The sequence below is a fragment of the Cebus imitator genome, unplaced genomic scaffold (assembly GCF_001604975.1).
Source record: "Cebus imitator isolate Cc_AM_T3 unplaced genomic scaffold, Cebus_imitator-1.0 Scaffold261, whole genome shotgun sequence".
NCBI classification, from domain to species: domain Eukaryota; kingdom Metazoa; phylum Chordata; class Mammalia; order Primates; family Cebidae; genus Cebus; species Cebus imitator.
The window spans coordinates 6,921,925-6,940,310 of NW_016107576.1; the positions used below are offsets into that span (position 1 = coordinate 6,921,925).

The window sequence follows — 18,386 nt, forward strand, 5'->3', positions numbered from 1 at the left end:
GCTGTATGTTTGTTTTCTTTCTTTCTCTTTCCCTTTTCCCTTTTCCTATTTCCCTTTTTGCTTTTTCCTTTTTCCTTTCCCCTTTCCCTTTCCCTTTGCTTTCCTTCCCTTTCCTTTCCTTTCTTTTCCTTTCTTTTGTTTCTCTTTTCTTTTCTTTTTCATTCCTTCCCTCCCTCCCTCCCTCCCTCCCTCCCTCCCTCCTTCCTTCCTTCCTTCCTTCCTTCCTTCCAGTTCTGGGGTACATGTGCAGATCATGCAGGTTTGTTACATAGGTATATACATGCTACGGTAGTGGTTTGCTGCATCCATCACCCCGTCAGCTGTATGTTTTCACCACAGGCACTCACCGTAGTGAGACCTCATCAGAAAACTGCTGCCGTGTAAAGTTGCACGAGCCACAGCACGCACATCAGAATTTTTAATGAAGAACTTGGATTTACATGATAACAAGATATGATGAGCTCTTGTCTTTTTGGGAAATAGTTTTAAGTTGTAAATAAATATATAAAATATGAGACTAAGATGTAAGTGCATACTCCTTTTTCTTCAAAGAAGTTCAGGCAGTTATATTTACTAAGTCATTCAAGCTCAATTGTACAAGGCTCTTATGTAGCATTTTCAAAACATTAGGAAGAAAAATAATCTCATAATTTATGGTATTTCAAAGAATTTTAGACCCTTAAAATTATAACTTTAAACAATTTTGTAACAGTCAAAGCTAAGTTGCTTTTATTTAATTACTTTTTATTTTGAGATAATTATAGATTCACCACTGTTGTAAGAAATACACAGAGAGATCCTGTATATGTGCTCTTTGCCAATTTGCCCCAGGGGTGACATCTTATGAAACCACGGCATTGTAGCACAGCCAGAGTGCTGACATTCAGTCAGGCTGAAGAGCATGTCCATCACCACAGTGATTCTGCCTGTTCCCTGTTATAACCAGCCACACCCACTTACTTCCCTGGCAAACCTTAATCTGTTTTCCATTTCTATTATTTCATCATTTCAAAAAAGTTTTAAAAATGAAACCACATTCCTTTTGGGATATGACCTTGTGGGATTGGCTTTTTCACTTAGCACAATTCTCTGGAGCCTCATTCCGGTTGCTGTATATACCAGTAATTTGTTCCTTTTTATTGTTGGGTAGCAGTCTAGTGTGTGGTTGTTCTACAGTTTGTTTATTCACCTGTTGGAGGACATCTAGATTATTTATTTCTTAGGGGTAAATGCCCAGGAATACAATTGTAGGTCCTATGATACTCATATGCTTAGTTTTTTAAAGAAACTGCCAGGCTGTTTTCCAGAGTGGTTATACTGTTGAGTGATCCAGTTTCTTCGTATCCTGAAAGCATTTGGTGTTTTCACTATTTTTTGTTTTAGCCATTCTGATAGGTGTATAGCACTATCTCACTGTGGTTTTAATTATCATTTCCGTAGTGGTTAATGATATTGAACATTTTTTCATAGGTTTATTTGCTATTCTTCTATCATCTGTTTATGACTTTTGCCTATTTTCCAATTGGATTGTTTGTCCTTTTTTGCTGTAGTTTTGAGAGTTCTGTATATATTCCAGATACTAGTCCTTTGTGAAGTATGTGGTTGGTGGATACTTTCTGCTGCACTGAAGCCAGTCTTTTTATTTTCTTTATATGGGCTTTTACAGAGCAAAGTTTTTGTTTTTGATGAAGTCTGATTCATCGATTTTTCCTTTTATGGATTGAGCTATTTGGTGTTAAGTTTAAGAACTCTTTGCCTAGCTGTAGATTGACAAATATTTTCTCCTATTTTTTTCTAAAAGTCTTATACTTTTACATTTTATATAAAGTTGTGATCTGTTTCTTAATTTTGCTGTAAGATGTGAGGCTTAGATCAAGATTCATTTTTTTTAGCTTGTGGATGTCCAATTGCTCCTTTACCATTTCTTGAAAAGACTGTCCTTCCTCTAATAAAATGGTTTTACATTTTTTTCAAATATCATTTGGGCATATTTGTATAGGTCTGTTTCTGCGTTCTCTATTCTGTTTCACTGATCTGTGTACCTATTTCTTCACTAATACTTGTAGCTGTATATTACGTCTTGAAATCAAATAGAGTGATTTCTCCCACTTGGTCTCTATGAAAGTTGTTTTAGCTACCCAAGTTCTTTGCCTTTCAATATAAGTTTTAGTATAATTTTGTCTGTATCCACAAGAAATCATGCTGAGATTTTGATAGGAATTTTAATAAACTCATATATCAATTTGGGAAGAATTGACATCTTTATTATGTTGAGTCTTCCAATCTTTGAACATATTTTTCTGTTTACTTAAATCTTTGATTTCTTTCATCAGCATTATGTAGTCTTCAGCATACAAATGTTGTATGTGTTTTGTATTTTTTTTTTCAAATTTTATTTTAGATTCATGAGGTACATGCGCAGATTTGTTACAATGGGTAAATTGTATGTCACTGGGGTTTGGTGTGCAAATGATTTAGCCACTCAGGTCGTGAGCATAGTACCCAATAGGTAGTTTAAAAATCTTTACTCACTTCCCACTCTCCCCACCCAAATAGGTTCTGTTGTCTGTTGTTCCCATCTTTATGTCCGTGTGCATTGGGTTTTTAGGTCCCATCTTTGTGTCTGTGTGTATTGGGTTTTTAGCTCCCATCTATAAGTGAGAACATGTCATATGGTTTTCTGTTCCAGTGTTAATGTGCTTATGATAATGGCCTCCAGCTACATCCATGTTGCTTCAAGGGACATGACTTTTATGTTGTGTAGTATTCCATGGTACATATGTATGATATTGTCTTTATCCAGTCCACCCTTGATGGGTATCTAGGTTGATTTCATGCCTTTGCTATTGTGAATAGTGCTGCAATGAACATATGGGTTTAATTTATATTCCTTTGGGTATATACCCAATAATAGGATTGTTAGGTCAAATGGTAGTTGTGTTTTAAGTTCACTGAAAAATCTTGAATCTGCTTTCCATAGTGACTGAATTAATTTACAGTACCACTAGGAGTGTATAAGCATACTTTTTTCTGTAACTTCACCAACATCTGTTAGTTTTTGACTTTTTAATAATGGCCATTCTGACTGGTGCGAGATGGTATCTCATTGTGGTTTTGATTTGCATTTCTCTAATGATTAGTGATATTGAACATTTTTTCATATGCTTGTTGGCCATGTGTATATCTTCTTTTCAGAAGTGTCTTTATGTCCTTTGCCTATTTTTCAATGGGTTTGTTTGGTTTTTGCTTTGCCTTGCTTTTCTTTTTTTTTTCTCTTCTTTTCTTTCTTTCCGGCCATTAAACCATTGTCAGATGCATAGCTTGCAAATATTTACTCTCATTCTATAGGTTGTTCACTCTGCTGATATTTTCTTTTACTGTGCAGAAGCTCTTTAGTTTTTCTTCTAGGGTTTTTATAGTTTTAGACCTTATTTTTAAGTCTTTAATCCATTTTCAGTTGATTATTTTTCATATGGTGAAAGGAGTTCAGTTCATTCTTTTGCATGTGGCTAGCCCATTATCCTAGCACCACTTATTGAATAGAGAGTTTTTTCTCCATTACTTGTTATCATTAGATTATCATAATGTATTTTTAAGTTCAGTGTTCATATATTGATTGCTGGTATATAGAAACAATTGATTTCCATATACTAATCTTGTATCTTGTGTCCTTGCTGAATGTTACCTATTAGTTATAGAAGGGTTTTTGTAGATTCCTTGGGATTTTCTATGTAAACAATCATGTTATCTGTAACTAGGAAAAGTGGTTTTTTTTTTTTCCTGATTAGTATACTTTTTTTTTTCTTGCCTTATTGCACTGGCCAGAACTTCAAGCACTATTTTAATAAAAGTAGTAAGAATAGATATCTTAACATTATTTTTCATGTTATGGGGAATGTATTCAATATTTCATCACTAACAGTAAAGTTAACTAGGCTTTTTATAGATAGTCTTTATCAAGCTAAAGCAGTTCTCTATTTCTATTTTTCTGAGAACTTTTATCATAAGTGACTGTTTACTTTCCTTAATGCTTTTCCTGCCTTTCTGGAGATGATCACCTGATTTTTCTTACAAGAAATAATAATAATAATAATAATAAATTGTGAGTTATACTGGTTGATTTTCAAATTTTGAACCAGCCTTGCCTCAGTGGTATAAATACCACTTGGCCATGGTATATTATCTTCTTATATTTTGCTGAATTGTACTTGCTAATGATTTGTGAGGAAATTTTGCATCTATTTTCATAAAGAATATTGATCTGTATTTTTTTTTTTTAATACTCCTGTTTTTGTCTGGTTTTGGTATCACTAATACTAGCTTCATAAAATGAACTCTGAAGTATTTTTTTCTCTTTTATTTTCTAGAAGAGTTTTTGTAGAATTGCTGTTAATTCTTTAAATATTTGATAAATTTCTCCAATGAAACCATCTGGACCTGGAGATTTATTTTTTGGAATTTTTAAAATTATGAATTCAACTTTCTTAATAGTTAAAGGGCTGTTCAAATGACCTGTTTCTTATTGAGTAAATTTTGTTTGTTTTTGCTTTTAGCAATATTGGACCATTTCTTCTAAGTTGTCAAATTTGCGTATATTGTTTGTGGTAGTTCCTTATTCTTTTGATGTCAGTAGGGTCTGTAGTGATAATCTTTGTTTCGTGATCTATATTGGTAGTTTGTATGTTCTCTCTCTTTTAATAACCAACTCTGTTTCATTGATTTTTAAAAGTTGTTCCGTTTTCAATTTCCTTGGTTTTTGTTTTTTTTATGATTTCATTTCTTGTGCTTGTTTTGGGTTTATTTTGCCTTTTCTGTGTTTTCCACATGAAACCTTAGGTTATTGATTTGAGGTTTTTCCTCTTTTCTAATGTGCACACTTAATGTTAACAAACTTCCCTCAGCATTACTTTAGCTGCGTTCCACAAATTTTGTTTTGTATTTTCATTCTTTGACCCATGCAGAAATGAGAAGCCAACGTTGGTTTCTAAGTATTGGGAGTTTTATTGTCATCTTTTTGTTGATTTCTAGTTTGATTCCATGATTGTAAGAAAACACTGTGTATGATTTCAACTCTTTGAAATTTGTTGAGGTTTGTTTCATGGCCGAGGATATGATCTATCTTGTTATGTGTAATATGGCCTTATGAAAAGAATGTGTATTCTGCTGTTGTTGGGTATTGCATTCTATAAATGTCAACTAGATCAAATTGGTTGGTGGTATTATTGAGTTTTTCTATTTCTTTCTGACTTTCTGTTTAATAATTCTGTCAGTTTTTGAGAGAAGGTTGCTAAAATCTGTAAGCACAAGTATGGATATGTTTGTCTTTTCAGTTCTGTCAGTATTTGCTTCACATATCTTGCAGTTATGTTATGTGTTGTATGCCCATTTAGGATTCCTATGTGATTTTGGTGAATCAACATATTTCTCATTATATAATGTTATTGTCTGTCTCTGGTAATTTACTTTGCTCCAAAGTCTACCTTATCTGTCATTAATATAACCACACTTGCCTTCCCATGATTAATGTTTGCATGATATATCTTTTTCCACCATTTTACTTTCAACTTACCTCTATTATTCTGTTTAAATTTAGTTGTGGACAGTCGTATAATTGAGTCATGTTTTTAATCTACTCTGACAATCTGTGTCTTTTAATGCCTTTATATTTAGATTGTTTACATTTGATTATTGATGTTTAGTCTTTAGTCTGCTATTTTTTTTTCTGTTTGTTCAGCTTTTTATTTCTTGATTTGCTTTTTCCTGAAGCAAAGCGAAGGATGAAAACTACCTGTTGAGTACAACAGCCTGTGGATTACCTGAGCAATTTTCATAACTTCATTTGTTTTTGAGTATATCTTTTTATATAGCTATTTTTTTAGTGATTTTCTTTTTAACGATTGCTCCAGGTATATATGTGCATAGCCTCACAGTTTACTGGTGTCTTCATTCACCAGTTCAAGTGAAGTAGAGAAACCTGCTTTTCTTTACATCGCTTTTTCTTCTTCTTTTTATAATTGTCTTAAACATCTCCTTTGTCTACATCTAGAATGATGTTAGACCATGTTAATATTTTCATTTCAAATTTCAAACATAATTTAAACTCAAGAGGAGAAGGAAAGCCTACTTACTGGTATTTTTGCTTACTTGTGCTCCTTTTTCCTTTCTGATGTTCCAAGATTTCCTCTTTTATCATTTTTCTTTTGTTCAGAGAGCTTTCTCTTCATCATTACTGAAGAATATCTTTACTGGGTACAGGATTCTGGACTGACAGTTCTATTCTTTCCACCCTTAAATAATACTGTGCCTCTTTAGTCTGGCTTCTGTGGTTTCTGATGCTGTCAATCACAATTTCTCTCCAATGGGTAAGGTGTAAAATTTTTACTCATGTTTTTGATCCTTTTTGTTTTGTCTTTAGCTTTCAGTAACTTAATTATGATATATCTTTTCATGGATTTATTTGAGTTTATCCTGTGTGGAGTTTGCTTAGCGTCTTGAATCTGTAGGCTTATTGTGTCTTATCAAATATAGGAGCTTTTAGTCATTATTTCCTCAGTTACCTTTTTAGCCTCACCTTCTTTCCCTTCTCCTTCCAGGACTGCGATGACAAGAATATTGGATCTTTTCTTATAGTCCAGTAGGTCCCTGAAGCTCTGTTTACTTTTATTTTTCATTATAATTTCTATTGTTCAGATAGAGTAATATTTATTACTCTGTCTTCCCATGCACTGCTTCTTTCCTCTGTTCTTTTCATTCTGCTGTTGAACTTATCCATTGAGCTCTTTATTTTAATTTTATTGTATTCTTCAGTTCTAAAATTTTTATTTTGTGTTTTACACACACACACACACACACACACACACCCCATGGAATGCTACTCAGAAAATACTGAACTATGAAAAATAGTGAAATAATGTCTTTTGCAGCAACATGGATCAAATTGGAGGCCATTATTCTACCAGAAGTAACTCAGGAGTGGAAAATTAAATACTACATGTTGTCGCTTAAAAGTGGGAGCTAAGCTTTGGGTGTAGAAAGGCATACAGACTGGTATCACCAATATTGGAGACTCAGAATAGGCGAGGTTGGAAAAAAGGTGAAGGATGAAAACTACCTGTTGGGTACAATGTTTACTACTTGGGTGATGGATAGTCTAAAATCTCAGACTTCAGCACTATACAATTCATCCTGCAACCAAAAGCACTTGTACTCTGTACTAGGATGTTCTTGCACTGCTATAAAGAAATTTGTTAGTCTGGATAGTTTATAGGAAAAGGAGCTTAATTGGCTCATGATTCTGCAGGCTATATAGGAATCATAATGACATCTGCTTCTAGGGAGGTCTCAGGAAGCTTATTATGGTAGAAGGCAGAGGGGTAGCTGGCATATTACGGCTCCTGGCTGGAACAGGAGCAAGAGAGAGAGAGAGTGGGGGCGCAAGTGCCATACACTTATAAATGACAAGATCTCACTAACATGAAGACGGCACCAGGCCGTGAGGGAATCTGCCCCCATGATCCAAACACCTCCCACCAGGCCCCACCTTCTGCATTGGGGATTATAATTTAATATGAGATTTAGGCAGGGAAAAATGTATATCCAAACTATATCATTCTGCCTCTGGACCCTTCCAAATCTTGTGTCTCTCTCATATTGTAAAATGTGATCATGTCTTCCCAATAGTTCCCCAAAGTCTTAACTTATTCCAGCATTAACTCAAAAGTTTAAGGTTAAAAATCTCATCTGGACAAGCAAGTCCTTTCCATCTATATGAGCCTGTAAAATCAAAAGGAAGTTATGTACTTCCAAGACAGAGTGGAGGTAGAGGCACTGGGTAAACATTCCCATTCCAGAAGGGAGGAACCAGCCAAAAGAAAGGAGTTACAGGCCACATACAAGTTCAAAACCTAGCAGGGCAGTTATGAAATCTTAAAGCTCCAAAGTAATCTCCTTTGACTCCATGTCCCACATCCTAGTTATACTGGTGGAAGGGGTGAGCTCCTGAGGCCTTGGGCAGCTCTTCCCTTTTGGCTTTGCAGAGTTCAGCACCTGCCACTGCTCTCACTGGCTGTTGAGTGCCTGTGGATTTTCCAGGCTCAGGGTGCAAGCTGATGATGGTGGATCTCCTGTTCTCAGGTCTGGAGTTTGGTCACCTGCCTCACAGCTCCACTAGGCAATGCTCCAGTGGAAACTCTGTGTAGGGGTTTCAACCCCACATTTTCTCTAGGAACTGCCCTGGTAGAGGTTCTCTGTGGGGGCTCTTCTTCTGCAGAGTTCTGTCTGGACACCCAGGCTTACCTGTTAGAGAGTACCAAGCCTCACTCACTCTTGTGCTCTGTGCACTCACTGGCTTAACACCATGTGGAAGCCACCAAAGGCTATGGTGATTTACCCACTAGATGAGTGGCATGAGCAGTGACTCTGAGCCACAGCTGGAGCTGGAGCAGTCAGAATGTGGGGAGTATTGTCCTGAGGTTGTGCAGGCTGTAGGAACCTTGCCCTGGCCCCCCAAACAATTTTTCCCTCCTAGGCTTCTGGGCTTGTGATAGGAGGGGCTGCCGTGAAGAGCTCTGAAATGCCTTCAGGCCTCTTCCCCAGTGTCTTTGATGTTAGCACTTGGATCCCTTTTAGTTATGCAAATATCTAGCAAGTAGTTGTTCCATAGCCTGCATGAATTCTTCTCCCCGCAAACACTTTTTCTTTCGTTGCCACATGTCCAGGCTGCAAGTTTGCTAAACTTTTATGTTCTGCTCTCCCTTTAAAGCTCCAACTTAAAAGTCATTCCTTTGCTCTTGCGTCTGGGCGTAGATTGTTAGAAGCAGCAGCCAGGTCACTTTTTGAGTGCTTTGTGGCTTAGAAATTTCTTCTGCCAGATACCCTAAGTCATCACTCTGTAGTGCAGACTTCCACAGATCCCTAGGGCACGAACAGAATGCAGCCAAGCTCTTTGCCAAGGCATAACACACGTGACCTTTGCCCCAGTTTCTGGTAAGTTCCTCATGTCCCTCTGAGACTGGATTTCATTGTCCATATCACTATCAGCATTTTGGTCACAGCCATTTAACCAGTCTGTAAGAGATTCCAAACTTTCTCTCACATTCCTTTTTCAGAGCCCTCCATACTTTTTCTAACCTTGGCCTATTACCCACTTCCAAAGCTGCCTCCACATTATCAGGTGTCATTATAGCAATGCCCCACTTCTCAGTACCAATTATCTGTGTTAGGCTGTTCTTGCATTGCTGTAATTAAATACCCGAGACTGGGTAATTTAAAAAGAAAAGAGGTTTCATTGGCTCATGGTTCTCCACTGTTTAGAGGAAGCATGATGCTGGTATTTGCTCAGCTTCTAGGGAGACTTCATGGAGCTTATAATCATGGTAGAAGACAAAGAGGGAGCAGGTACCTCACATGGCAAAAGCAGGAGCAAGTGAAAGGAGATTGGAGGGGGCACACACTGAAATGACCACATCTCACAAGAACTCACTTATTGAAAAGATGGGGCCAAGCCATGTGAGATTTGCCCACATGACCCAAACACCTCCCACCAAACCCTACCTTCAGCATTGGAGATTACAATTCAATATGAGATTTGGGTGGGGATAAATATTCAAACTATATTATACTTGTAAAGCTATTGAAATAAAAAATAAAATTTTAATTGGGTCTTTCTATTTCTTTGCTGGGACTCATGTTTCATTTGTTTGAAGTATGTTCATAATTGCTCACTGAAGCATTTTTATCATGGCTGATTTCAAGTTGTCAGCTGATTCTGTCATCTCTGATATCTTGGTTTTGGCATCGATTTTTTGTGTTATTCAATTTGACATCTTGGTTCTTGGTTATGACAAGTGATTTTCACTTGAATCTTGGACATTTTTATATTACATTATGAGAGTTTGTGTCTTCTCTAACTTCTCTGACATTCCTACAGGACGATAAAAGATGGAAGTAGGTGGCCATCAACTTGTGGAGGTAAAAGTCATCGCTTCCCCTTCGCCTCTGTTGATACTCAAGTTGGGTAGAGGAGCTCGTTGTTCCTGCTGCGTAAGGGTGGGAGCTAGCTTCCCATGTGGTCTTCACTGACACTGTGGTATATGGGCTGGTCTTTTCACTGGCCAATTGTGGAAGTTGTAATCTCCACTAGAGTTGCTCTGACATCACCCTGATGGGGAGAGGTCAGGCATCTTTTTGCTGCTAGGTGGGAGTACAAGCCCAGGCTCCTCAGTCTTCACTGATAGTGCCGCAGAGAGGGCCTTGTAACCAGTTAGTGGGGATGAAAGTCCTGGTTCCCTGTTTTGCTTTCACTGATTCTACCCCAGTGGGAGTGTTGGGGTTACCTGGTTACTGCCTTCAGAGGGCATAAGTACAGGTTCCTCTTGACCATGGCTGGCAGGGGTGGGAATCGGGCCACTCTTTTATTTTGTGCTATTTGGCTGGAATGGAGGCATTATTGTCTCTTTTCTGTCTTTCTAGGCTGCCTAGTCCTTTGACTAGACAAAGCCGCATTTTAGGGGCTCTTCTGGTCTTTGTCTGTTTGTGTATTGGATTGCCACCTTCGTCAGCTCCAAGTCTGGGGATTATGAAGTGAAAAAAAAAACCCTGGAAACTTCCAACTGTATTGACGTTCTTTCTTGGGTCTTGAGGTCCATTGCTGGTCTGCTGCCTTTTCTCCACTTTTCAGTTATTTTATGTTTATTTTATACATAATGGCCATGGTTTTTGGTTATTCCTATCAGGAAAAATAGAGATATTTCCATTGTTTCAGAAATGGCAGTGACTTTTTAATTGCCAAATTATCTGTTTATCTTTATAACTGAGTTTGAATATGATTGTATCATTGCTAGGTAGCTGCTGGTTCCCATTCTTTTTAAATTTTGTGATTCCTGATAGTTTGATATTTAACTATTTGTATGTGTATTTTTAATATAGTCACTCCTATGTCTTTTTTTGTGCATAATCCCAAACTGAAAATCTTTTAGCCGAAGTCCTAGTTAGCATATTTTTAAAAACCTCTCTACAGAAGAGTTAAGTTAGTGTGTACATATGTGGTTCAGGCATATGCAAAGGGATAAGTAATAAATGTTTTCTCATGGTATACGACTGCTCTTAGAAAATTAACATACATGGAGTAGATGTGTCATGAGTCATTATAGCAGCTCCACTTCAGCTATGATTTTATATATTAAATTATTCCTAAGTGGTTTCCTAAATAACTATAGAGGTTTGAGTGACTCATTTTTGCTCTTTAAAGTGCCTCTCATAACATTAGGAAATAAATTATTCTTATTATTGTTTCTTTTTTGTTGGTGCCATGTGGTGTGAAGAGACAGTGTGAGAGAATCAGACCAGGTTTGAATCTTTCTGATTACTTTGTATAAATTACATTGGAACTAGCTGCTAATTTTAACCTGTGTAGCAGTGAAGGCATGCTTACTTCATAGAAGTGATTTTTAGGTTGGGTTGGGTATCGTGTAACTGGCATAATTTTTAAATGTAGGGTCTTGTTTTTAGTCTCAGATTATATTAACTAAACTCAAATACTGCTCTTTACTAATTGAGTTTGTTGAGAGAATGGTCATTTTGAATAAGTGCGTCTTTTAACAAAATTGTTAAAGGATTTCTACTTTTGGCAGAATCTGAAAACTGATTCATCTAGAATGAAAGACAGTGGAACAGGAATTGAATGTTGACAGCCTGTGTTGGGTTGGGGTGGGTGTGGTTTGAAAAGGATACATGCTCATGACTTCCTAATCTGGAACAAATGAAGGGTTTGTTGGTTTAAAATACCTAATAAAGCTTATCTGTAAAACACTTTATCTTTGTGCTTTACATTTGCACGGTGTTAAAGGCTAAAAAGTGATTGTAATAAAACTCTCCTTCCCTTTTGAAACTGATCATTATTATCTCAAATTGTAATTTACAGATTGCTGGCCTAGAAATATATCCCGGGAGTAAGTGTTCCCAGAGTGACAGTGGACCCACCATTGCAAGAAAGGGCTCCTCATTAAGCTGAACATTGGCCGAGACACTGCTTTTTAAGGGTTGGAATGATTTCACCTAAGAATTTATGCTTTATACATTCCCATGCTGAGTCCTATTGTTTTCTGATTTTGAAAGCCCTAAATAGCATATAAATTCTAATAACATCAATAGCTAATGATTGAAAGTCTTTTGCAAGAATGCTTTGTTGCCTGTAGATCTGCAGAAATGACGGAAGAATGCTGTGTCACGCTGTGCTACAGTGAATCAGCATAGCTTTTCTGCTGTATTTTTAGAATAGTGTGAAAAAAGCCAAGATTTTTTTAAGAAGGCAGTTCCTTGAAACATTTGTTTTCAGTGTCACAGGTCTTCTTAGGTGAGGATTGTCACATTCCCAAAATATCATTGGTGAGTAATATCATAAAATGAAGGTTATGGTGTTTTCTTGGTGAAAGCTAACAATTTTCTCTAACCTGCAAGAAAATGCCCAAGATGAAACTGAAAGTATGCAATACTTAGGAATGTTAGATAGAAAAACCAGACCTAATTTACTTTTCTTTAAGCATTAAAGTCTGATTAAGGACCTGAGTCTTCCTGCTTTAAAAAAAAAAATCTATTGAAAAAATGCATTCTATTAAAAAAAACAAAAGATTGCCAGACTATGCTTGGTCATGGAGAAAGAGAAGTTTGATAAAGCTGTAACATTATAGAATTTCAGGGAGAAAGAAACTTTCAAGGTCAGCTAGTTCAACTGTTCATTCAAAACCTTGACATTGTGGTTTCTGTGGTCCTGCCATTCCCTTCTTACCATGCGTGGTTTTCTATAAATGTATAGAATGAGGATGGGTGTATGATAGCAGGGTTGGCTCCGGCTGGCATCTTTTGAGGTTTGAGGTGGGGAAATGCATGTACCAAGTTGAGGGCTGTGTTTACTGGAGGCAATAGTGAAGTTTGCCTCCATTTTTTATTAATAGAAGGAAATGCCTCCCTGTCATCTGCCTTTCTCGGCAGCAAAGGTGAGCTAACTCACTGGATATTTGTGAACTTCAAAGCTGTGACAGAGCTCCATCTACTAAACCTCAGTCATAGAGAATTAAGCACTGATGGAGGTCAGGAAAGTTTAAAGCTGTTTCAAGAGTAGTCCTTGTCATCCTTTAGGGTCTACTCCTGAAGAGCAAATTCCTTATTTCTTCACAGGTCTCAAGGGTGAAGTCAAGATGTCAGCTGGACAGTGCTCTGATTTGAAAGCTCAGTTGGAAGAACCTACCTCCAAACACGTTCATGTCATTCGTTGACAGAATTAGTTTCTGTAGATTGTAGGACTGAGGTCTCTGTTTTCTTGTTGGCTATTTGCTGGGGCTCGCATTCTGCTTCTAGAGGCTGCTCTCAGATTCTTGCCCCATGGTCCCCTGTGTCTCAGCAAAAGAGAACCTCCCTCAAGGCAAACCTCTCATGCTTTGAATCTCTCTGACTTCCTCTTTTGCCACCAGCTGGAGAAAACTGATTAGGAACCTTAATTACCTTGCAAATTGCTATGCAGAGTCCTTCTGCCATTTAATCTTCAGGAAAGTAATCCCAGGGGGCTGGGATCATGTGGCTCATCTAGAATTTGCTGCTAGATTGGGAGTTAGTTTGAGGAAAGTAGCACTGTTTTGTTAATCTGTGCATCCTAGCTCCTAACATAGTGCTTAACAGATAGGAAATATCTGTTGAGTGGGGAAGATTCTAGATGAAAAGAATAAACAGAGAGTTCAAAATTCTTGATCCTCTATGAAGATCAGGAAACCTTGGCATAAAGAGCAAGACAGTCACTCATTGAGATTCTTAAGGAACGGAATTTGTAAACTCCAGTTAGATGACAGTAGGAATCCTTGGCAGAAAAAAACTTGAAAGCTCTAACAAACTGTAGAAATATGTATGTTTTAGTCAGGCTAGTTTGTATACTGAACTTTATTTGTCATAGTTTCTTTCTCTAGACAATAAAGCACTTAACATTCAGACAAGTGGAAAGGCAGATGTAGCTGAAAGAGTAGATCCGAGGAGCAGATTCCATGTGCACCTGCTAAAAGAGAGCTTTATACAAGACCTGACCTTTTTGAGCAAGTTGAAGGAAATTGTAAATGAACTGGTTTCTGCCTTTACACAAAACGGCCAGATGAAGAAGGAAAGGTTAAGTGAACTGGGGATCATGCAAGCCGATGACAGCCTAGTATCACAAGTGATCTTTGTTAGAATTATGGGGATCCATTTCAAGTGGAATGAGAAAGAGAGTTTTGGCACATTTCTTTTCTGATCACAATGATATTAGATAGCAAAATACTATATTTTACACATGTTGCCCCAAAAATCACTGTTGCCGACGTAGTTTGCTTTACATCTGTATTTTATATTTGATTATTCTACTGGGCTTGAGTGAAGTGTAGATTTATTTCTGTTAGCAGATGTTATACATCAAACACTCTTTTATAAGAAAGATTGTAAAAACATATAACATAGAAAATATTTGGAGATTTCTTATCCAAAAGCCTCGCTTTCTTAAATATATAGTTCTCTTGTAATAAGCCTGTTTATAACTGTCTAGTGTAATTATACTTTAATCTGGCACTTCAAAGAGAAGGAAGAAAGGAAGGGAATGCAAGACAATTGCATAAAATGCAATAGGTGTCACATGTACAGCCTTCTTCTTAGAGTGTCTTCTTATCCCAATTACAGTGAGTCCAATTTTTATGCTAGATTTGCATAATGTCCTAAAATAAAAGCTTTTATGATTGGGAAGTTATCTGGCTAATCACACTTATTATTGAGAATCTGAATGGGACGCATTTTCATGTTGAACTGTGTAATCATCAAAACAGCAATAGACAGCACAGCAGGTCTGAAAAAGAGACGAAATGTGTTGTTCAGAGCCGCTGTGTACAAAGAGCATTTTCACTATTGCTGAATGAGAATGATTAAAAAGAAGATATTTTTCCTTCATTGTAAAAGTGTTCTGATCATATTACTTTCACAGTCAAAATGATTACCTATACAACCTATATTAGCGGTGTGTTTTTGGTATCGTATTGTTGAGACAGAGCTTTTAAAAATATATATTAAAAATGTAGAGTGACATTAATACGCCTAATGCTTAAAATTATAGTGTGAGATAATAAAATCAAATCGTGTTTTTTTTTTTAAACCCATTATGGGCCATAGTGCCAATGTAGCATATGTGATTACCATAAGAACCTTCAATATTTTATCTTTTTAGTGTTTCAGAAAGAGTAGTATTCTTCTTTCCCACTGTGTGGTTGTATTTGTTTCTTAAATTTGAGAAAAAAAAAACCTTATTTTTCAGATGCTATTAAATGTAGAAGGATATATGTTAGATTTATTGTTTAATCATTAAAAGGTTTTTTTTTTTTTACTTTTTAAAAATCCTGTTGCAAAGAGGTTTAAAAAATAATGCTGATTAATTCTACATCAGCTTCAGCCAAATATTGATTTAAAAACCATTTGTTCTTTTCTTTTTCCCTCTAGATATGATGCCTCAAGATAGAGCCATTTATTCAACTTAAAAAAAATTGATTTTTCAATTGAATTTTCACTTTATCTTAGAGTTTAGATTTTGTATATCCTCTTGTAACTTTCTAGAGTAAGACAATATGGATAGGTCAGTGAAGTTAATACCATCCTTGTTCCTGTTTATAGCATGATAGTTTTTCAGAGTTTATTTCGATTTTAGTTTAAATCTTAGCTAAATATTTTTATTCATGTGAATAGTAGTAAATAGGCTTTATGTGTTCTTATTTAAGCTACAAAGAGTAGATTCTTTCTCAGTCACGGAGAATCACACATCTCAGATGGTGTAGTGTAGGCAGTACCGAGAGCGCCCTGGAGTGGTATGGATTTGGCATTTGAGATGAAAACACTGATGTGGAAAAAGGATGGTCTTCTGTATTGCTTGAGTTACCCTGTGTCCTGTCCTCCTGGTCTTCCCTTAGTATAACATGAACATGGCAGGTAGCAAAATTCTGTGCCTTAATTGAGTACATTTGAGCTTCTTCAGAAGTATCACCTTTCCTAGGTTTCTTGTTCTGTCTTTGTACCGTGGATGTAAACATGAATGTTTTTTTAAAAACTGCACAGGGAGCTTTTACCTCAAGTCTATCCACCTTCCCTGTAGTTGTAGAAGGATGGTGAAATATTTATTTTCTGGAGTTGGCTTGCCAGAGGGAGATGAATAAAGTCATGTGTCAAATATTGATAATCTCATGGGAGCAATACCACTTTTGTTTCTTTATGATTCAGTTTGCTGCTGTTATTTCTTCTCCTTTCTAGGAAAAATATTCCATGGGCTTCTGTGGAAATTAAGTTAAAATAAATTTGATGGCTGCGCTTTAATGCAAATTTTATGCATGACGTTTTATCGTGTGATTTTTAAAAATGTGTATAGTATTTTTCAAGGTCTTTTATGTGTTAGTGTTAAAGTGAACATTCTCCTCTTTTGCTAGTTCTCATTATTAACAGAAAAATATATATCTTTTAAAAATAACAAACCAGACATAATATAATAATGCTCTGAAAATTGCTATTTCTGTTTTCCCTTAACACCTTGTGGTAAATTACGTCTGTACCTACAGATCCACCTCATCCCTGTGTATTTATGTTCTACTCCATTGCCAGTTTTTTTTCAGTTATAAGTGACAGAAACTCAGCTGCAGCAGGCCTTATGAAGATTAGTCCTAGAACTAGGAATTTAGAGGACGTGAACTGATTTTAGGCATAGTTGGTGGATCCATCTTTTTAGTTCAGCCTTCTCTGGTGTGGATGTCACTCTCAGGTTGGCTTTGTTCCTTGTGGTGCCAAGGATGGCCTCGGCAGCCCCAGTTTTTATAGATTCAGAAGGAGAGACCCCTTTCTTCTAGCATCTGCTTGGCTCTGCCTATGTTTTCTGCTTGTTTTTTGACCACTCAGTATACAACCCAGAGGAATGGTGTCATCTGTTCCCATTAAATTATATTTCCATTCTGATAGAGTGGGTAGAACCTTGTGAATGATGCCTTCCAGGTGATGGAAGAGCAGTTTCTAGGGGAAAGGGAGTGGTTCTGTTCTAGAAGAAGGTGGAAGACTGCTTTTCAGGCAAAAACATCATTGTTTGTTATGGATGCATAATTCACTACTTAACTTATTCCCCAGTATTGATGGATATTCAAGTTTCCAGTTTTTCATTATTACAAACAAATCATTTACTGTATTTTCACAGGTTTATTTTTCTGAAAATTACTGGTTCATCTTTTGCTTGTTGTTCTATTGGATTTGAGTTTTTTAATTGATTTATGGGAATTTTATATAGTATGGCTTTTAATCCTTTAGTATGTAAACAAATGCATCTTTTATATATATATATAAAATTATATATGTAAGTAACATATTCTCATTTATAGAAATGTTTATACTTTCAAGTATGAAGTATTCTCTTAGACTGTGAACTTGTGAACTTGGTTTATGGTTTATTTTATTTAATTTTTAATTGTAGTCATATCTACTCCTCTGGGTCTTGTGACTTGTTTACATAGTCTTTATCACAAGATTATTTAATGTTATCTTCCAGTGACTTTATAATATTGTTTAAATTTACATTTGTATTCCATCTGTAATTTGATTTTGTTTACTGTATGATATGGAACTATTTTTCTCTAAATGCCTCAGGAGTTCTCATCATACTGTCTGTTGAAGAGTTGATTCTTTCCCCGTTTACTTGGAGTAATACTAAATTCCCGTGTGTGCCTACTGTTGACCCTCTGGCCTAAATACTCCCCAACAGTATTTTACTTCCAGTTAAATGCGTATTCTGCTACAAGGATCCAAATCAATAGCCCCCTAACAAATTTGACCAGAAGGACTATTTCCTGGACATCCTGAATATGCAAGTTGTTTTTTCTGCTAACAACTAGGGAAAAATGTAGTCTTACTCTTACTCCATTCTTATTTCTAAAGGCTTCTTGGCTATTTTCGTTTTAAATCAGCTTATATCATCTTTTTTAATACAATAAGTCACCAATTTTAAGTGATTCTCTGGGTCTTGACACATGTATGCAGTTGTGTAACTATCACCACCAATATGTTCAATGTTTGCATCACCTTCAAAAGTCCCCTTATTTTCTTTTGCAGGCAAATTCCTCCGTCCATACTTGGACCTGGCAACCGTTGATGTGCTTTCTGTCACTATAGTTTGAATTACATAGAAAAGAAAGAAGTCGGTATGTAGTCTTTTCTGTTGCTCTTACACTTTGCATAACGCTCTTAAAATGAATTCACCTATGTTGTTTCCTGTGTCAGTAGTTTGTTTCTTTCTATTTGTCTGTTCATTCACCAGTTGATGGACCACTTGGGCTGTTCATAGCTTTTGGATATTTTGGATAAAGTTG

The 18,386-nt window shown here is 36.4% G+C and overlaps 1 pseudogene; it reads left to right on the plus strand.

The window, feature by feature from the left end:
* The window catches only part of LOC108283541, a 40,577-nt pseudogene extending 26,308 nt beyond the window's left edge, over nt 1–14,269 (plus strand).
* The last annotated feature ends 4,117 nt before the right edge of the window (nt 14,270–18,386 follow it).